Here is a 22,660-nt window from a genome sequence, read left to right on the forward strand (position 1 = left end):
TTGATTGTCATTTGGAAAGGCTATGGTGCTGCAGAAATAATAAAATTACATGAACAAATAATTCTCTTTCATATTGTTTGCCGTTAGGCAACATGTAATGATACAATGCTATGCTATCCCTAGGTATTGCTTTACATTCTGGTAAATCGTACCTGATTCCAAGGGTCTTCTATCGCATTTAGAATTCCTGGGCACTCCTATACCCCACTCTTGCATTTTTTTAAGCCAGGAAGTGTTGGCAGCCATTTTGGGACTCGGACTCAGCCAAGTCCCAAGCGTTTTTTTTTAAATAAAGAAAAGGGGGCAGGGTAGGAATACCCTAACCCCCTAGTCCTGGTGTTGGGGTCCCCCAGCGACCCCTCACTGACCTAAAAGCATTTTTGTTTTGCTTTGCTACAAAATCACGAATATTCGCAAATTATGTGAAAAACATTTTTTAAAAACAAACACAATTTTACTGCTTCTTTTTATTTAAGCCCCAGGGTGGGCCAGGTCCCGGGGGCATGCTTTAAAATAGGAGGGAGGCACAGCACTTAAGGGCCACCACCTCCCCGGGACTTTATTACCATATTGGCGGGGGGTAACACGGCCCACCTCCTGGAGCCATTAATAACCCTAAGGACCACCAATACCCAGGGCCAGCTCTCTATGTCCTGGGGTACCCACCCCCGGGACATAGTTGTTTGCTGTCACTTGGCAGGGGCAATGACAGCTCCTGCCAAGTGTCAGCAAACAGTAAGTCCACTCTTAGTTGAAGAGAGCAGGAAAAATGTTCCCAACAGCTGGGAGCTTTTCATCTGTTTCCCCGCCCATTTTCAAACTGGCAGGGAAACAGATGAAAGGATTGCTCCCGCACACAGGGAGCTGCATATTTAGCTGCTCTCTGTGTGTAGGAGCAATGCAGGGACCATGGGGGCTTTGACACCCACCCCCCCTGTAACTGGTATTAATACTCATTGGGGGATGAAGTCCCCTCGGATGCTGAGGGTCCTTGGGGTCCAAGAACCTCTTCTATTAACACCAGCAGTATTCCTGAAAGCTCGTCGAAGAGCCTGCCTCCTTTATCAAACAATCTGCAAATATGCCTCCTGGCACACTTCTCGTTTGGTAATGAAGTCCCCTTGGATGCTGAGGGTCCTTGGCGGCCAAGAACCTCCTGTTATCACCGGTAAGTCTCACACAGTATGATTGCTGAGAGCTCGTTGGAGGCCCCACTCCTTTTGACCACTACTCTGCAAACGCCTCCTGTCACTCTACTCGTTGGAGCATGAAGTCCCCATGGTTGCTTAGGGTCCATTTTCTTTTAATCTTTTTTTTTATTTATTTGTGTTTTATAGAGCGTGAACTTCACCTGTTAGGGTATCAGAGTGCTTTTACAGGATTCACAAGTTGTATACAAGAGATTTAGCGGGGTGGATACATTTGGGATAAACACAAGTAAACTTGACCTGTTAGGGTATCAGAGCGCATTACAGGATTCACAAGTTGTATACAAGAGACTTAGAGGGGGGGTGGATAAATTTGGGATAAACACAAGAAAAGCCATTTATGAGAAACAGGAGGTCCCAGCTCCAAGGGTGGAATGCCCGGATGTGCCAGGTGGATAGCATACGGATAGACCAATGAGAAGTAGTAAACGGAAGCAGGACAAAATCGCTGAGGTAATTTCAGGGCAAGATTTAGGAGAGGAATGTGCCTATTAGAAATGTTTTGGCATCTTTGGGGCCAAGAAGGCCTCCTGTTATCACCAGTAAGTCCCACACAGCAATATTACTGAAATCTCGTTGGAGACCCCACCCCCTCTGTCCACTACTCTACAAACACACCTCCTTGTGCACTACTTGGGGGATGAAGTCCCCTTGGATGCTGAGGGTCCTTGGCGGCCAAGAACCCCTCTGTTACCACCAGTAAATACCACAAAGCTGGATTGCTGATAGCTCATTGGAGGCCCTGCACCCTTTTCCCACCGATTGTACAACCCCATGCAGCCCCTCACACACCCATGCAGCCACTCACACACCCATGCAGCCACTCACACACCCATGCAGCCACTCACACACCCATGCAGCCACTCGCACACCCATACAGCCTCTCACACACCCATACAGCCACTCACACACCCACTCACAGACCCACACAGCCACTCCCTAAACCCACTCACACAATCACACAGCTACTGAGACCCATACAGCCATTCACATACCCACTCAAAAATGCATACTGCCACTCACAAATCCACCTCACACACCCACATAGCCACTCACAAACCCAGTCACAGACCCCTACAGCAACTCACACACCCACTCACCGACCTATACAGCCACTCACATACCCACTCTGAAATGTTATTGTTAAGAAATAACATTTTAAAAACCTTCGAAATTCACAAAAAGAAACAAAGGCTACAGGAACGTTATAGTTGGGAAATACAATTTTAAAAACCTTAGAAAATCACAGAAAACATTAAAGGTTATAGGGATGTTATGGTTAGGCTCAGATTTCACTCATACAAAACCATAGAAATTCAGCAGGTAATAGTTACCTAACTATAATTTATGGCCCCAAATGCACTGCTTATGACCTCACATAATACATCACTTATGACATGATAAGTGACATCACTGATGACATCTCAAATGACATCACTGATGACATCATCCACAGAACCACTCACATATCCACTCACACCCCCATACAACGTTGTATACACCCACACAACCACTCACCTACCCATACAGCCACTCACACATACAGCTACCGACACAACCACTCACATACAACTCACACCGCCACACATTCACAATTAAAGCTACTCACACGCCCACTTATTCAGCCACTCATACAGCTTGTTGCTCACCGATCCAGCCTCTCAACATAGCCATTCTCTCACCCATACAACTCCTAACACACCCACTCACACACCCACACAATCACTTACACACCCGCTCAATCACCCATACAGCCACTCACACAGGCACTTGCTCACCCATACAGCCATTCAGACACACACTCACTCCCCCTTAAAACTACTCGCACACCCATTTACTCACCCACACAACCACTTACATACCCATTCACACATCCATACACCCACTCACACACCCGCCCATACAGCCACTTACATAGACACTGACTGCGTAATGCATCCACTGACACACTCACTCACCTATCCATACGCCCACTCAAACAGCCACTCACTCGCCCATATACCCACTTGCACACTCAGTCACTTGCCCATGTAGCCACTCACACAGCCACTCAATCACCCATACAGCCACTCACTCGCACACACTCACACACCCATATTGCCTTTGACACAGGCACTTAACTACCCATCCAGTCACACTCCTACACTCACCAATACAGCCACTCACACAGCCAGTCACTCACCCATACATATACTCACACACCAACTTATTCACCCATACAACGACTCACAAACCCACTCACACAATCATACAGCCAATCAGGTACCCGTTCACACACAGATGCAGGTAGTCACACAGCCACTCAGAAGATATATCTTAGAAATTGTATAAATCCTTAATAGTATTTTTTTTAAAAAGGTAATTTAACTTATACAGTAGCTTACTATATATATTTAAGTCCCAGAAACGTTTACGAAACACTTTTACACACTCCATGATATCATTAGTGTCAGTGATGTCACTCGCATGTCATGATTGATGTAAAGTGTGAGATCATAAGCAGTGTATTGCGGGGGCCTAAGTTATAGTTAATTTAGGTAACTAAAACTGCTGAATATCTATGGTTTTGTACAAACAAAATCTGAGCTGAACTGTAACGTCCCTGTAACCATTGTTTTTTTCAGTGAATTCTAGGTTCACAAGCACTGGCTCAAGGTCCGTAAAAACCCACAGCACAATTTTTTTTAATAGTTTTTTAAGCAAATGGGAGGTTTCATTTCGGACTCCCCAACATGTTCCACTGGGTCAGATGATGCTCTTGTGAGCATTCTCCCTCTTCTCAATTTTTTTCAGGAGTGATCCCGCCATCCTGTAATGGCAATTGCAACAGCAAAAACAATCCCCCAGCCAGTGGGGCGGGGATTACATTTAGGTCCATGGCTAGTCTGAAAAATAATTTTTTAGGTTTGTCTACTGACTAATGGTTAAGTTTTTGCTAACTGTTATCCTGTCCAAGGCCACCCCAAACATTTTATTATGCAAGTCTCTCAAAAACTATTGAATGGCTTTACAACAAAACAAGCAAAAGCACTTCTTTGAGTCAAGCTCAAGTGTAATGCCAAATGCAATTTTCGTTCATTGTGCAGAGCAAAGATTCCAATGGGCAATATAATGGGAAATACCTTCTTTTTATAATCCCAGGCCTCTTTATTTCCACGTCCTCGTCTTCACAGGCTTGAGTGGAACTTGCCATGCTGAACACAAACAAAATAACTATTGTTGGGAGAGTTTTGTGCAGACTTATTAAATTGAGCCAATGGTATTAACAAAATGAGGAACAGCTGCTCAATGGAAACTCTGTCTTAACTATAACTACACACTGGATATTGCTCATATTTAATATGCACATATATATGATATAGTGTCTGCAGCACTAACGCTGTGTAAAACCATAGATGCATTTTTAAATATTGCATAGTAAGCCCCATACGTTCGACTAAGTTTATTATAAACAAAACCCACAGTAGCAATGAGCATCTTTAACATATAGGTAGCACGATCCGGCTGCCAAAGTCATCACTCCTCAAACCCAGTTCAGATTCATTCCATCACACGATCTTGCTCTCCAGATCACAGTAACTCTTTCCCCTTTGCAGTCCATGTGAAATAAAATGTATTTAGTACATGGTTAGAAATGGATTGTACAGACACCCACCATTTTGCTGTTTAAAAATACAAAAGTCATGTCACTGTTTTATTCCACCAGACTGTAGAACATTTTGCTGCTTGTAAATGTAGGATCTCCCCGACATTAGAATCCTCAATCTCTGAAATCACAATACCACCACTCCAAACCGTATATACCTACTTTTCGGCTTCACTGTTATTTTTCACCTGTGTGACTGTTTCATGACTTCCCTTATTAAGGGTTCACTATCTCCTATTTCTCCTTTCGTCATCCCTCAAAACAAGGAAAACTTTGTTGTCCTTGCTAACAAGCTGTGCCAGTTTATAATCAAGAAGTTCCTTGGCCACGAATATGGATTGTGCACACTAAATCTTTCTCACAAACTTTCACAACTTAGCACAAGTTCATTTTTTTAACTTTTTTACATCACCATGCATGTCATCCTCTTCCTTACCACACATCCACTCACACTCTGAATTCACTTTAGAGCCATTACATCTAGCATGCATCCATCATTGCTAAATAATATATACAGGTATAGGTTGTAGATTTATATAGCCCGACTTATCACCCATGAGGGTATCCAGGTGCTGTCCATGGGCACGGTGAGAGTAAGTGATTGGCCCAGAATCACAGGGTGTTGCGCCGAGACTCGAGTCTGGATCCCCAGCTCCTGAGTCTGCGACTATGGCCGCTGTACCACATCCTCTCCCTCCTAATACGCAAATAACATTTCTTCTATAATTCCCATCTAAGGCAATCAGTGTCAGCTGTGTACTGCTTGTAGAACACCATTCACTGCCTCCACCTATCTGTTTTCCCTCATTTTGCACTCATGCATCCTATCAAGTATAACTACCTCTTGCAAATAAAAACATCGCATGCCTTCTGTGTGTAACGCCTCCTCGTGCTCAGTGTGGCAAGGATAATTCAGCATAACCCCTAAACATGTCTGCTTCTCACAACTCTGAGGCCCTCATTACAAGTTTCAGTCTCCCATCCGGAGTGGTAGCTCCAGATGGGATACCACTTTGGACCATTGGGAGTAGTCTACATCGCTGGGTCTAGTAATTCTGGGCCCAGCGACACCAGGCTCCGTATCACTGGGTTTAAACCCGGGTCCTGTGGAAGTGCTGCAGGGACATGTGCAGGGGATGAAGAGCAGCAGCCTGACATTTGCAGCACCACAGGGAGAGAAGATGATGCTCCCCCAAATTGGCACAACCCTAACCCCCTATCCTTACAACCCAGAAGACTAACCCCCACTAGTTCCTTTTCTGACACTTTTCATCTGTTCTGATCAGGTGGAAGATTGCAGCATTTTTTCCCCCAGAATCAGAGAAAAATCCCATGGAAAAGAAACTGGTATATCCGGGTCTGTGCATTTTTCTCCATTCTGAGGAGAAAACTCTTAATCATTGGATTTTGGTGAGCCGATACGTGCCGGAATGCGGAATTTCAGCCCTCTAGTAGGTACCCCGCTTCAAAATCTGCCAAACTCATAATAATACATCAAAAGAGCAAAGTGTTCGTATTTTTCAGAGAAAGAAAAGTGAAAAGTAAATGTTAAGTGGGTAATTGGTAGCCAGCACCCCTAGATAGGCAGCACTTTGTGGTGTGCTTTAAGGTTCTACCCTCTTACCCATACTTTTTAACATGTACATACGTCTGCTGATTTCTCTCATCCCATCTTTCAGATGTATGGTTACCTCATATGCGGATTACACCCAGCTTATTAAACGTCTGAACTAGAAGCTCCCCACTCAGTGGCTAATTTAACATCCTTTCTCTCCACTGGCCAGCACTGGATGTCTTCCAATTGTCTACAGTTTAATCCCACTAAGGCTAAAATTCCATTATTTGACAAAAACACAGGAAGGTTGCAAGATATGCTTTGGTGCTCCTCCTTAGACCCTGTCCATTTGCCTGGGGCCAAGGTTAAATCCCTGGGTATTTATATAGACATCAATAAAACACCAGATCAAAGCAATTAAAGTCAGAAGAAATGCACTTCCTTTCCTTCCAAATCATTTGCATATGTCCAGAAAATCTATGCCTGCTTCCGCTGCAGGATCGATTATTGTAATTTACTGTTCCTTTGTCTCCTTGATTCCTTCTTGAATCAGCTGCAAAGAATTCAACACTTTGCTGTTCGAACAGCTTGTAGACTACAGAATTTCATTCATGTCACTTATGCACAAAGTTGGACTTCAGTGGCTTCATATGAAGCAAAGAATAGTGTTCTATCAATCAATCATTTCGAGAGGGTATTCCGGTGCTTGCTGCCGGTCTCAGTCAAAGAGCCAGGTCTTGAGCCCTTTCCTGAAGTGGGTCAGCGAGGGCGCAGAGGTGGAGGTGGAGGGGGAGGGCATTCCAGGCTTTGGTGGGGAGATGGGAAAAGGAGCGTCCTCCGGAGCGACAGTGCAATATGCAAGGTATCTGTGCAAGAGCAAGGTCTGCAGAGCAGAGGTTCCTGGGAGGTCGGTGAAAATGCAGGCAGTGGTTCATGTAGGTAGTCCTTGGTCATGGAGGTCTTTGTAGGCATGGGGCAGGAGCCTGAACTGGCATCTCTTCTGGATCGGGAGCCAGTGGAGGCCTTTGGGTGATGTGGGTCCTCTTGAGCAGGTTGAGAATGAGTCTGGCGGCTGCATTCTTGATCATCTGGAGTCTCTGCATGAGTTCAGTGGGGGTGCCTGCATAGAGTGTGTTGCCGTAGTACATTCAGTTGGTGATGAGGCCCTGCATCACCGTCTTCCTGGTGCATATTGGGAGCCACTTGAAAACGTTATGAAACACATGGAGTGTGTGGAAGCAGGCTGAGGAGATGGCGTTGACCATGGAGAGTTCGCTGTTAAGGATGATGCAGAGGTTGTGGGTGAGGCATGGGGTGGGTATGGGTTCCCACAGCCACCAGTAGCCATTCCAGAGGGCCTTGTGTCTGCCGAAGATCAGAACTTCAGTCTTGTCCTTGTTGAGCTTCAGGCAATTGTCCCTCATCCAAGCTGCTACGTTTCTTCATACAGTTGTGGAAGTTCATCTTGGTCAGGGTGGGGTCCTCTGAGAGCAAGAGGACGAACTGCGTACCATTGGGATAGGAGATGATGTTAATGTAATGTGATCTTACAATGTCTGTGAGTGGAGATATTTAGACGTTGAAGAGGGTTGGGATGACGGAAGAGCCTTGGGGGATGCCCCAGATGGAGTGCTTGGCTTGCGAGATGAACGGAGGAAGGCAAACTCTCTGGGTCCGCCCTGCGAGAAAAGATGCCATCCATCTTAGCTCACAGTCTGTGATTCCAATCTGGTGTAGTGGATTGATCAGTGTTCAGTCAAAGATAGTGCCAAAGGCTGCAGAGGAGTCGAGCAGGATCAGTACGGCTGATTCTCCTCTGCCGAGTAGGGTGCAGATGCCATCTGTGGCAGTGATCAGAGGTGTCTCAGTTCGTAGTTGGCTCTGAAGCTTGATTAGGACTGGTCCAGTAATTTGTTTCTCTCCAGGTGTTTGGTAAGTTGGAGGTTGATGGCCTTCTCATGACTTTGGTGGGGAACGGGAGCTGTGAGACTGGATGGTCATTCTGGAGATTGCTGAGATCTGCAGAGGTTTTCTTGAGGAGGGCGGCTTATCTCCCTTGTTTCCAGGCGTTGGGAAAGTTGGCTGTGGTTAACACGGCGTTGAGGATGGTCGTGAGCTGCTGACTGATTTTGTCTCTTCCAAGGTTGAAACAACAGTGTAGGTAGGGGTTGGTGGGTGCTCCCAAGTGCATGGAGTTTATAAGTGTGGCAGTGTTCAGTGTGCTGAGTTGTTCCCATACAGTGAGCTGCGTACCATTGGGATAGGAGATGATGTTAATGTAATGTGATCTTACAATGTCTGTGAGTGGAGATATTTAGACGTTGAAGAGGGTTGGGATGAGGGAAGAGCCTTGGGGGATGCCCCAGATGGAGTGCTTGGCTTGCGAGATGAAGGGAGGGAGGCAAACTCTCTGGGTCCGCCCTGCGAGAAAAGATGCCATCCATCTTAGCTCACTGTCTGTGATTCCAATCTGGTGTAGTAGTTCGATCAGTGTTCAGTCAAAGACAGTGCCGAAGGCTGCAGAGGAGTCGTGCAGGATCAGTGCGGCTGATTCTCCTCTGTCGAGTAGGGTGCAGATGCCATCTGTGGCAGCGATCAGAGGTGTCTCAGTTCGTATTTGGCTCTGAAGCTGGTGGTCAGCAGTGGTAGTTGATGGGGTGCTGAGGACGTTTAGAGGTTGGGGATCGAAGTTTCTGTAGATGGTTGCTCTTGCTGAGGAAGGGGTCAGAGAGGGCATCGCAGAGTTCCTGTAAGGTGGGGATTGAGTTTTCAAGGCCCTATGCCTTATGGAGATGGTCTCCTACGGCATTGAGAAATCACCCCTTGTCTCCCTTTTAGGCTCCATAACTTGTAGAGAAATCTACATTCCAATTCTCAATTACTTTATTCTATTCCTCAAGCCAAGGAAGCGAGGGTGGACGGACGCGCCCGCTCCATTTTCAAACCTCAGCTGAGGAATGCTCTTTCTTTAAGGACCAAAGCCATTGTCTCTCAACTATTCTTTAAGATGGAGCTGAAAAACTTCTTGTTGTGTGCCTGGGTGTCATGTTAGCTCTGTTCCTAGTGACAAGACGGCCTAGTGGGCCCATTCCATTCAATTTTTAGTCATGTTCTACATTGAAAATGCATATTTCGTTTTTGTGTTCTTTATGCATTTTGTGGAAGACCGATTAAGATTATTGCTAAATAACAAAAATAAAGATGGCCAGTAGTCCAGTGCAATAGGAGTCCGATCAGTGATAGGCTGATTAGAAGGTGGAGGGGAACATATTTGTATACCTTCTCCGCTTGTATCACTCCTTTGTGAGCAGACCAGCCGCACCATACAGCCATAAACGCAATTATGACTAAGCACTTCTTCAACCACTAGATTTACCCTGTAGCAGAGGAAATGTTGTTCAAGATCACACCATGCAACACAATTGAGTACCAGTGTGCAAATGTCCGTTTAACAAGTGCCAATTAGTCTCATGTCAGGTCTGAAGCTTTTAGCCAAACCTATTATTATTATTTTTTTTTGACCAACATCGCTTTGCTAGCTATGTATTATTTTTGCTTGCTATATTTAATAAATGATGTTGCAGGTGTTGCTTGAAAGATTTACCTTCCACGCTGTAAATGCCACGCGATTATATAATTCTTCACTATGCCTAAATACCCTAACACAGTAACCTTTAGTGTCAATGCCACAAAAGGCAATTTTTGTGGAAAACCTACAGCTATACGGTGTTGTTGGACATCGCCTTAGCCAACCATGTTACTTCGCCACCCTTGTTGCAAACCCTTGCTGTACACCACCAAGCAGCGAGCAGTGCCGCAGTTCCACTTCATCACCTTTTTTTCTGCTCAAACCTCCCCCTATCTCCCATGAGATTCAACTTCCTACCACCATGGCACAGTCATCAGCAGGGTGTAGCTGCCATAGGCCGTAGGTGCAGTTGCACCAGAGACATGCAGTGTTTGGTTCCCTCTGATCCCAAATATGGCTGTCTTTTACTACGTGTGACATGAGATAGGGGGTCCATCTTTTTTGTTTGGAATTTGTGTTCAGTTCACGTAGGTACAATCGTCACTTTCCACACACAAAACTCTCACTTGGACGTCATAGGTAACAAACTTGACCTGATCTGTACAAGCTCTCCCATCGACCTTTTACCTGTGCAGGAAAAAGCTCACGTCAGCCAAAACACATTAACTTACATGTCTTCCTCCATCAGCTCCTCTCCCTGTTTACTTTTCCGTACCCGGAGGTAAGAGAAAATAAGAAAAACAATTTTAGAAAGCCCTCGGGGGCTTCCTAGCGAAGCAAGGGTTTCCTTTCGGAACCTCATCGCTGTCGTTCTGCGGTCCACGTTGGAGAAAGTGGATCATCTTGTGGCCGTCCAGAGTCGGGGTCTCCTTCCCTACTCCTGGGTGGTTTCTGGAAGCAGAAGAACATCTATAAATCCGCTAGGAGCCTGCACGCGTCAATGGATAGGGGGCCATTATTAGTCCTGCTCGCATGAGGGCCCCTGGCACGGGTCATCAGAACAGAGGTGCTCTCCATGCCTGCCGCACCCGAGCAATATACAGTTGAACTTCCAATTTTACGCCTGCGTTTTTGTCAGTGTGCGACGGTTTTACAGTCACCGTCGGGCTGCGCATCCTTGCAGTGCTGTATAAAATGTAATAACCAGGCCGACTCATAAAACCCCCCATGAAATTTGCATGAAAAGCTGCCTGGGCTGGCTTCCATTTTATATCGCGTGATGCACGCTGTGCAACGTGGTCGGTCACCGCCACAGCCGGCAATTAGCCCAGCTAATGTACGTTTTGAGTTAACCCCTGATGCCTCCTGTGAACCGTGTGCCTCAGCCTGGCCCGTCTCACTGCCTTTGAGAAGGGAGAGTGATGTTTACCAGAGAACTCCGCTCTTTTTTTTTAATTTCCAAATATCTTTTATTGTTTTACAAAACAAATAACATATCACATAAAACACATCAGCACATAGTCTTATAAGGTTGCAGCCACACTGGCTGTGTTATCAGTGGTACAGTTCCAGAGTATATAAGCATGGCTGCCCCCATAGCCACCGGTCGATTTTAAGAGGAAAGGGAAGGAATTAAGGTAGGGCGGAAGCATTGAAGGCATACAGAAGTTTCCATTATTCACGTCAGAGTCTTGAGTCCTATGGGGATGTGCCAGGATGCCCGTAGGGTTGCAGAGCGCTTTACAAATACTATAAATAAATTAATAAATGTGGTGTAGAGCCACTTGTTGGCTTTGTTGCAGTATATTCAAGATTATGTTTCCTGGTCCACTGACTACAGAACTTTGGTTGTCGCGAGACATTTCTACCCCTTGACCTGCGTGCTAGGTCTTTTTTTCCTTAGTCTTGATTACTGTTGATATCAGATAGTGTTTTTTTTCAAAATTTCTCTTTTCCGAATGATTTTTCGAGCCGCCTGGGGAGGTGGGGCGGGTGGCAAGGATCACCATCTACCCGTGGGCCTGATTAAACCGCTGCGTCCATCCATCATAAACCAATCATCAAACAAAATACTAGCCCTGAAGTCTTTCCCTGACAGTTACTGTGCCCCGGCCTCATTTACAGTCCTACCAGAACGCTCCAACAGTGGCGTGGGAGGGGGGCGTCCAGCTGGAGACAGAAGGCGGGAGAAAGCTGATTATAGAGAAGAAATGTATCACTCCAAAGAGGGAGATTAAAAGGCTGTGACCTGATTTTTTTTATTCAATAGAATAAGGCCATTAAAGTTCTCAATTGCCCAACTTTATTGAAACAAGTTGTATAAATCGTCCTAGAAATTAGGGCGCAAGAACGCATTACTTTTCCTAAGCACCTAGAGATGTTCAGACAGGAGTGTTACACTCCTGTCTGAACGTCAGACCACAGAGCCCCCCCCCCATACCTCCCAAACCTTCCACCCCTCTTCGGAGCGCTACGGGGGCCCCAATCAGCCCAGGCCAATGAATATCCGTAATATATGGGGACGCGATAGACCCGTCACTTTACATTACGCCGCTGCTTGTAGAATAAACCTGTGCGACATCAGTGTTCCATAATGCTGTTGAGTGGGCCTTTTTAGTTGATGAAAATTAGCTTGCGTTCACAGGAATATGTTTTCACAATATAGCTGTCTATGTTCCTGGGCAACCTAAAGATCAGTTCATTAGCAAGAAATACGCCAGCAATAATTAATTTATGGAAGAAGACTTTTCGAGCTGACTGTTCACCGCCTAAACCGTTAAATGTGGGATAGGCCTTGTGCAGGGATGGACTGTTCCCATGAGGGACAGGGTCAAGACTGATTTGCATATAGCTGGGTCTGAACTGAGGTGGCGTAGTGAGCTAAAGAACGATGATGGATTTAACCCATATCTGTGACTGGGGGTGAGTGTCTGAAAAGTTTCAGCGCTCCACCCATCATCTCCTTGAATTTGCTTTGTTCACCATAAGTTGGCAGGGTATGCCTAGATGTGGGTCCCTTGCTCACTATGCCACTGGATTCAAGCTAGCTTGGCTCATGAGAGGTGTTACCCTGAAACAGGTCACAGGATGCTTGATTTCGGTTCAGGGACTATTCCCATGAGGCACATGGTCAAGGCTGATTTGCATATAGCTGGGTCTGAACTGAGGTGGCAAAGTGAGCTCAAGAACGATGATGGATTCAACCCAGATCTGTGATTGAAGGGGAGTGTCTGAAAAGTTTCAGCGCTCCGTACATCATCTCCTTGTGTTTGCTTTGTGCGCAGACGTGGGTCCCTTGCTCACTTTGCCACTAGATTCAAGCTAGACTGTGGTGATGAGGAGTGTTACCTCTAAACCGGTCCCAGGATGCTTGTTTCCGGTTCAGGAAAGACCTGGCTTGGCAGTTTGGGCTGGACTGTTCCCATGTGGCACAGGGTCAAGGCTGATTTGCATATAGCGAGGTCTGAACTGAGGTGACAAAGTGAGCTAAAGAAAGATGATGGATTCAACCCAGATCTGTGAACAGGGGTGAGTGTCTGAAAAGTTTCAGCGCTCCGTCCATCATCTCCTTGTGTTTGCTTCGTGCAGATGTAGTCCTTGGTGTAAAGGCATGTAGTGTCATTGCCAGCCACTACCAACAGTCCATAAATGTGAGGGCCCATAACACAATTTGGGGACCCAGGTAATGATTTGGTCTTCATTTTTGGAACAAAGTTGGTTACGGATATTGCAAGTTTTTTCAATGTTTCTGTAGAGAAACTACATCAAGATTCAGGCATTTTCTGGTCTTGTTTTGCCGATCAAGCGCACTGTTCTGTAAACAGATTGAGCGAGAGGCAGATTGAATAAATTGATGGCCTGACATGAGGAGTTGGCACAGGAAGACGTATCTGGAGCACAATGAGCTATAGAGGTTGTGACGGTGCAGAACATGACAGAAAGAACCGAGGCAGAATTGATGCGCTTCTTCTCGGTGTGTCGTGTGCCAGCGGCCTTCTTCAAATCCTCTTATGTGCTTTGGCTGGAGACTGCGTCTGTCAACAGATGACCTGGGGAAATTAAGTGCAATCCAAGAAAAGAGTGCAGGGCTGGTGGCAGGAGAGAACGAGGGACCATTTGGTCTGCATGTGTACTCCTCGGCTCTCTGTTCTTCTCTCTTCACCCACTGTGTAATGTCCACTGTGAGAAACCAATGTGGCTTTGGTACAGTTAGAGCAGGGCTGGAGTTTGATTTAGGGAAAGATCCCTGAGAAGGAAGAGATTAGAGGGAAGAAGATAGCTGATGCTCTTTACCCGGCTGTCGAAGCAGAAAGATGTGCTTTCGGACTCTTTTTCACTCTTATTTTTCCCAGTTCGGCAGATCCTGTTATGTTATGTTAACGATTTATAGAGCGCTTGGCTGTCCTGGCAAAAGGACGTGCCAGCGCAAATTGCAGGGGAAAAGGAGGGATGCAGGATGGGACACCTGAGGTATCTGATAGTCCTGTGCATTGGGTTAGCGGATGACTATAAGCACCGACACTAGAAGATGGTCCTTTATGAATGGTATGGTCTAGACTCATCCCGCTTTTTAATTTCTTCTCCTCTTGGCAGCTTCTTTTTGTGCTGCAGCTGGGAGCAGAGTTGGAGACATTAGCTTAGATCAAGATTGCACTTTCGCTTTTCAACGAGAACTCAGACAAAAAGAGGGGGGTCCTGGCTCCTCCCGTTTTTGATAGGTTGCCCACCTACTCCCATGAAATTGTTCAAAGTAAGTAGCTTTGTTGCATAACGTTCAAATAGAAGACCAGGAAAGGACTGTACTGCCAGGATATCCTATTGGATATCCTGTGAAATCAACCAAAGCAGAAGAGGGAGGGTCCGTGATAGCCTCTGCCTTTTGTTTCTCATCTATATGAGGAACTCTGATGAAGGCTCCTGGCAGGAAGAGGCCTGCCCATACTCCCCCATAGTGATTTGGGTCAACGGGGGAAGCCTGCTACATCTTTAGAAAGAGGCGCAAGACTTTCCTGCTCATCAAAAAAGCTCTCCAGTTGAGATTCTTGGTTCTGAATCTCATCTCTGCCACCGTCTTTTTTCTGCAAGTCCCCCTGAGGTTCCCACTGATCCTCTTCTGAATCCTTTCAGTTATTCTCTCTTCCCTCTGTCCTACTTCACCCTTTCTGTCGCAAGCACCTTTCCCGAGCTCTTCTCATGCGTTTCCTTTTTTTCTTGTGCTGAAAAAACTTTCTCTCCCTCTCCTTTTTGACCTCATTTTCTCTGCATCTCCAGCCTGTCTTTTTTTCTAAACTCTCAGAACAGATGGCCTCCAATCAAGCTTCTTTTTACTTCGTTTCTGATTCTCTTCCGTCACCTCTAAAGTCTATCCATTCTGCAGGAACTGCCATCCTCAGTTACTGACTGCTTTCCCGTGGGGCGTTTCTCAGTCATCTCTCCTTATTCTTCTTAACGTGCTGGATGATTTATGCAGTTGACAGTTCTGTCCTTTGTTTGTCTTTCGATGATTTAAGAACGTCAATGCTCTGCTTTTATTTGACACACTTTTACTTATGCGTATTCAGTCATTTTAGATGTCACTCTTATCATTTATTCCTCTTCTCTGTTATTTTTTCAAAGCCCCTTCTTTGCCGCCTTCTCATTACCATCTACCAATACGTTTGGTTCCACTAAGTTTCTCATTTAACCTCTCATTTTATTTCTACACAGATTAATCGCAATATTTTGTATCCTTATCTATTTCAACCTTTGAACAGCTTGATTCAATTAACTCAAATTTCATTATACTAATCCACTGCTAATCCTTTTTGGGTTCCGGAGTAGCGTGCTTCTACGCCTTGTTAGGGGTAGTAAGCATGGTTGTACGTTGTTACGACGCGTGGTATTACCACGCGTACCGTTACAACGCGTATTTTACAACGCAAGTCGTTACCACGACTTGCGCTTTAGGGGTGCGGACTTAGGAATAGTTTAATTTACTATTCCAACACCAGCCTACGTACAGGAGGGAAGGGGTTGGAATAGTAAATCTACTATTCCTTGTCCTTTAGCGCCCTCCAGCGCAAGTCGTGGTTACGACTTGCGTTCTAAAATACGCATTGTAACAGTACTGCGGGGTAACATCCGCGTCGTAAAGGATGTTCCTCAGTAAGCACTTTATAAATACAATTACAATTGTGTCTCCTCCTACAGCGTGTCCTTCCAGTCTTGGATAACCCTACACTCTCTTTACTTAAATCATAAAATGATGGAGGTTATTCTCTTTGTTGCTTATTCTTATTCCTCTCCTCTAGCTTCCGGTACTCTATTTCACCTCACTCTCAATCTTTGTTTATCTGATCTTAGACTTTTTCGACTCCGTTATATTATTTTCTACTCACACCTCCACTGTTGGCCACACCAATCACTATCAACTTTTCAACATCTGTAAGACCTGTTTCTTTATAATTTTCAAGCTAAATGTTTTTTTCTCATCTTACTTTCTTCCTTTTTCAGTTATTGTTCCTCACTTTTGGTCAACCCTGCCAATATACTCTTCACTCGCTTCAGCTGATCTATAAATCTGCTATATGCTTCTTTCAAACTTCCTTCTATAATTCTCATTTATTTGTGTCATTCCTATCTACTTGCTTCATTTCCTGTTCAAAGAAAACGTTGCTTTCCTTGTATTATCCATCAATCCGATCTCTTTACCTTTCGCCTGTACGTAATATTCATTTTATACCTTTGAACCTGAATCTTCGGTCATCAATCAATTTCCTGGTTTCATTTATTCACATTTCTCCAGTGCCATCTTTGTTTTGTTCTTTTACTATTGTCACTCTCAAACGTTAGAATTCTCTCCCTTCCTCTGACCACATAACTCTTTTTGTCTTCGTTTCCCTCAGCCTTGAATTAAAATCTCTTAGGCTCATCTTCACGAGGCATTCTTGATATCTTTTTGGCTAGACACAATCACTAATTTTATTTTTATTCTGTAGCATTAGTTTGTTTTATATAATCAAAACATGGACATCTGACCCAAAATTCAAAGAGACTTGCACTTAGATGCTGAAGCAGCGTTTTAGTGTTAAAAACATGCACATGGTGTACCAGAGCAAGTTAAATGTCCAATCTCATTCAGTTGTGTCATGTCACAACATTCACAGTCTGTTCAAGGCAGGCCTTCCCTTCCATCCCCACTTAGCGGCACATTGTAATGACAAACATGTAACAGGTGTAGGATATTTGATGAGGCGGAGAGAGAAACATTTTGGGCCCCTCGTTCGACCTAGTCTAATACTGGCTCTGTATGACATGCTATGTGATTTGTGTAAATGACAAACCCTGATACTATACAACCCTATGCGGTTTCAAGGAAAGTGAAACAACCGTAAGCACAGACTCAGCCTCAATACCATGAATACGAAAACTGTAACGACTTCACGAAGTATCATTAGTCTGCTTTACCACCGAAATACTAGTTAGACATGGGCCTAACATCATTAGCACTGTTAATACCAAAATACTAGTTAGACATGGGCCTAACATTTACTGCTAACAGCCATTGTCTACAACAAATTTTTCTCTTTTATAGTAAACTTTTCATAACAGGTGTGGCGTTTGGAGGTTTGTTATTTGTTTCCAGCTGAAGAGCAATATAATGCATGCTCCGTTATCTATTTTTTGGCAATTAATTGTTAATGTCCAAGGTGCTCCAAGGTCAACATTGACCTTTTCCCAGCATGCTTTTCAAGTATCCATCTTTTTAGGTCGAGCAATTTATTGCTCTGAACCTATTACATGTGACCAAACTCTCTTGAACAAGCCCGGATTCCATGCAGTTCATGAGAAATGCGCGTGCACAGAAATCCGCTCCCCCACCAAGCAAGACAAGCCAAGAACATCAAAGCGACCGGCCGCTTTGAGTCAATTTTCCAGCAGCCACTTCACGCGCTCCGCAGGTCATAAACAAGACCATCTGCTCGTGAATGCTGGCATGCTTGCCCAGCCCCCCTCCCAGCGCTGGCCCCTCGTTCCCTCCCACTCGCTCGCTCCCCTGCCCCCCCACCTGACTTGAAATAAAGCCTCTTGTTACACTGCTTGTTTAACCTTTGCTTTCTCCCTCGTTTCTTCTCCGCCCTCCACTCTCGATGCGTTTGCCTTCATCTGCCTCTGATGAGTCCTGTTAATCCTTCTCTCCCACCGACTTGAAAGGAAGCCTCTTGTTTTGTATTGTCGCTTTTATATAGTGCTTCCTAACGGAGGACTATTAATTTCGGTTTTTGATAACTGCTCCTCTCCTCTAAGCGCTTTGAGAGGTTTTTTTTATGATGTAGTCGGGTCCATTTATCTTCTTTTCCGTCATACAATAATCTCATTCCAAACGTTGGGGTCTACTGTCATAGATGACATTCTTGAATATGTGCTGTGCTTCACGAGCCGAGCCGGCGCACTCAGCTCGGGTATCTAATAACAATACCATCCTGTTACTTAACTGGTATTTTATTGTTCGTGTTTCGTTCATGCATTGTAAAGTGGGGGGTTCCATATTCCGTCACTGTGTTCTTAGCTACGTGCCCGAGGCGCAAGATGGTAGTAATATTTATGCTTCTCTTGCCGCGTACGCCCCCCCACCACCGCCCCCTCGTGCCCTGCTTTCCTCCTGTGCCTTCCATTCTTCCCGCCTCCTCTCTCTCCACCCGAGGGCACTTTTACGAACGGAAATGGAAAGAGGAACTTGGCATTGTTTTCAATGCTGTCGGCTGGGAGGAGCAGGAAACACAGGTTGCTCTTAAACTGGACCATTGTGTTATAAGCCACTGCATTGCCAGAAGGCTGGGGGTGACGATTAAGGCGTGGATCCCCAGTCACATACTAATCCTGTCGTCATCGTCGACAACGCATTGCCCGCTGGCTGTTGTTGTGTGCTTTGGCACAGCACGAGAGATGTGTGACAGACTTAGCATTTAATGAGGATCTGCACTGGCAAAGGTATTTGTGGACTGCATGTGCTCTGTGACCATGCCTTCAATTTCCAGCTGACATTATCTTCAGCAATATTTTTAGCATTCTATCTTAGAATTTTCTATGGGAAAAGTAACTTTTGGTGCTTAATAACACTTCCACCAATGTGTCCACAATTTTCCAAGAACAAACTTAGGTGTACATGTTAGATTGTTGGAAGGTTTCAGGCAGATTTGTTATATTGAGCCAACATCACACGCTGTTCATTAACGTTTTTTACTAACCACTAACTGTTTCTGATATCATTGTGTTGGTTCTTTCCTCCTTTTGTGTTACATTTGTCCCTGCTCTCACTTACAGATTATTCTGTTTGGAATGTATTCTTGTCTTTGTGTATTTGGAACTGGCATAAACACTAGTTAGACCAGAATCCAGAGCAGCATAGTCCTTGCTCCTGGTAGGAGTCTGCAGTTTAAATAGGCATGCGCATGATCCTACAGAAAAACAATCATTCTGGGTGCAGTAAAAACAAGGGGAGGTGTGATGAAGGCTGAGGGTATTGTGGAGGTTTACTAGGTTCTCTAGGGCGGTTAGAAATTTGCATTTAGGCTTGCTGCTAGCACTGTTGTAATCACCAATAAAAAATGCTATTTTGGCACTCCATGCAACATACACTCCAAACACCACTCAGTGCCACATAATACACGTCAGATAATTACACTGCACTCCATGCAACATACACTCCAAATACCACTCAGTACCACATAGTTACACGCCACATAATTACACTGCACTCAATGCAACATACACTCCAAAAACAACTCTGTGCCACATAATTACACGCCACATAATTACACTCTACTGAATGCAACACACACTCCACACAATACCACTCAGTGCCACATAATTATATGCTACATAATTACACTGCACTCAATGTAACATAAACTCCAAATACCACTCAGTGCCACATCAGTATATGCTACATATTTACACTGCGCTCAACGCAACATACACTCCAAATACCACTCAGTGCCACATAATTACACGCCACATAATTACACTGCACTCAATGCAACATACCCTCCAAATACCACTCAGTGCCACATAGTTACACGCCACATAATTACACACTATCTATCGCATCACCACAGCATCACTCTGCACCACCACAGCATCACTCAGGGGCACCACAACATCACTATGTGTTACCACAGCATCACTGAACGCCACAGCATCACTCGTCACCACCACAACATCACTCAGCGCCACCACAGCATCAATCTGTGCAACCATTCAACAACAACTGCTTCAAATATGTTCTCTCAATGTTTCAAGCTTTATTACAAATGTCACAAAAAGATGTTAATATTTCACTTCTGTTCTTGTTTTCGTTAGTTGCATTCACACTAGGAAGTCGATTTTAGATGAAGGTTTATATGGCAAATGCTGACGTCGACAATAAGCTGCACAATGAATAACTTAATCACCATCTTTTAATTGTATTTTAACTAAATTACCTTCTACTAAGGGACTTCAAACTAGTCCTGTACCCTGTACTAGAACACTTGAAAATGTGCCTCCATCTGAGTCCAGTCGGCTCCCGCTCAGTTCTAATTTACTGACATTTGCTGGGATGGTTGGGGTAAACATGGGACTGTCCTGGATACCGGCTCACCCTGCACGTTTCCTTCACACAGATCATCGTACTAAATACATTTTAAAAATATTTAATATAAAACTATTTTTCACAAAAAGTGTGTCACAAATCGCAACGTGCCATGATTGAAATTGTGCACTAGTGGGGTTCTGTTGTTTATAATAACTCATTGGCCCATTCAACAGACTAGTATGTGGTAAAATGACAAGTCTTATCTCTCTTTCTTTCTTTTTCTTTCTCACACTTCTTTTTTACCTTCTTTCTCTAATTACACTTTCCCCTAATCCCATCCCTCCCTCGCATTCGTCCTTTATTTCTACATCCCTTCCACCCCATTCCTCACTCGCTACTCCCATTCCTTCATTCATTTATTTCTATACTGTCACTCCCTCCTTTGCCCCTCACTTCGGCATTCCCCTCTTTTCCTCCTTGCTACCACATTTCATCCCCTTCTTCTTCCCCGACCATTCCTTCATTCTTTGCATTCTGTTAACCTGTCCTCCATCTCTTTTTTCACTTCTTTCCTATATTCCTCTGTATTCTTTTTCTTTACTTCATCCCCCCTCCTTCTGCCTCATTCCTGCAGCCTTTCACTGTCCCTTCTCTTCGATTTACCCCACTGTCCTTCATAGTGCTTAATTTGAGCCAGTGGTTTCCGGTGCTCAGCACCTGCACTTAATCATCAACACTGGTGCTTGTAGCGTGAACTCAATCCAATTAGAGCACTTTTCATCAGCGCCAGTTAAGGACACTCTCATTTTTGTAGGCACTGGAGATTAAGTGATTTGCCCAGAACCACAGAATGTTGAGCCGAAGTTGGCAGCTCTGGCCATTACGCCACATCCTCTCCCATTCATGGTTAGTAGAAGGTTCTGTTTTAGGTGGAGTTAACAGGAGAAATGGGCTGGTGCAAGCTGCCTCTTGACGAGAGCACTCAGAGACACCACCACATCACTCAGGAACACCACCACATCATTCAGGAACACCACCACATCACTCAGGAACACCATCACATCACTCATCACCACATCACTCAGGGGCACCACCACATCACTCAGAGGCACCACCACATCACTCAGGGGCACCACCACATCACTCAGGGGCACCACTCAGGGGCACCACCACATCACTCAGGGACACCACCACATCACTCAGGGGCACCACCACATCACTCGGGGGCACCACCGCATCACTCAGGGGCACCACCACATCACTCAGGGGCACCACCACATCACTCAGGGGCACCACCACATCACTCAGGGACACCGCCACATCACTCAGGGACACCGTCACATCACTCAGGGACACACCGCCAAATCACTCAAGGACACCGCCACATCACTCAGGGACACCACCACATCACTCAGGGACACCACCACATCACTCAGGGACACCACCACATCACTCGGGGACACAACCACATCACTCGGGGACACCACCACATCACTCGGGGACATCACCACATCACTCGGGCACACCGCCACATCACTTAGGGACACCACCACATCACCCAGGGGCACCACCATATCACTCTGGGGCACCACCACATCACTCAGGGACACTACCACATCACTCAGGGACACTACCACATCACTCAGGGACACTACCACATCACTCAGGGACACTACCACATCACTCAGGGGCACCACCACATCACTCAGGGGCACCACCACATCACTCAGGGGCACCACCACATCACTCAGGGGCACCACCACATCACTCAGGGGCACCACCACATCACTCAGGGGCACCACCACATCACTCAGGGACACCACCACATCACTCAGGAACAACATTACATCACTCAGGAACACCACCACATCACTCAGGGACACCACCACATCACTCAGGGGCCCCACCACATCACTCAGGGTCACCACCACATCACTCAGGGGCACCACCACATCACTCGGGGGCACCACTCAGGGTCACCACCACATCACTCAGGGGCACCACCACATCATTCAGGGGCACCACCACATCACTCAGGAACACCACCACATCACTCAGGAACACTACCACATCACTCAGGAACACCACCACATCACTCAGGGGCACCACCACATCACTCGGGGGCACCACCACATCACTCGGGGGCACCACCACATCACTCGGGGGCACCACCACATCACTCAGGGGCACCACCACATCACTCAGGGGCACCACTCAGGGGCACCAC

General features: G+C 45.6%; 1 protein-coding gene across 7 annotated transcripts in view; it reads left to right on the plus strand.

Annotated features, from left to right (window-relative positions):
• The window catches only part of GRIP1 (glutamate receptor interacting protein 1), a 1,198,832-nt gene that overhangs the window by 980,766 nt on the left and 195,406 nt on the right, over window positions 1–22,660 (plus strand). The window lies entirely within an intron of this gene.

This window comes from Lissotriton vulgaris, chromosome 1_1 (assembly GCF_964263255.1).
Source record: "Lissotriton vulgaris chromosome 1_1, aLisVul1.2, whole genome shotgun sequence".
NCBI classification, from domain to species: Eukaryota; Metazoa; Chordata; class Amphibia; order Caudata; family Salamandridae; genus Lissotriton; species Lissotriton vulgaris.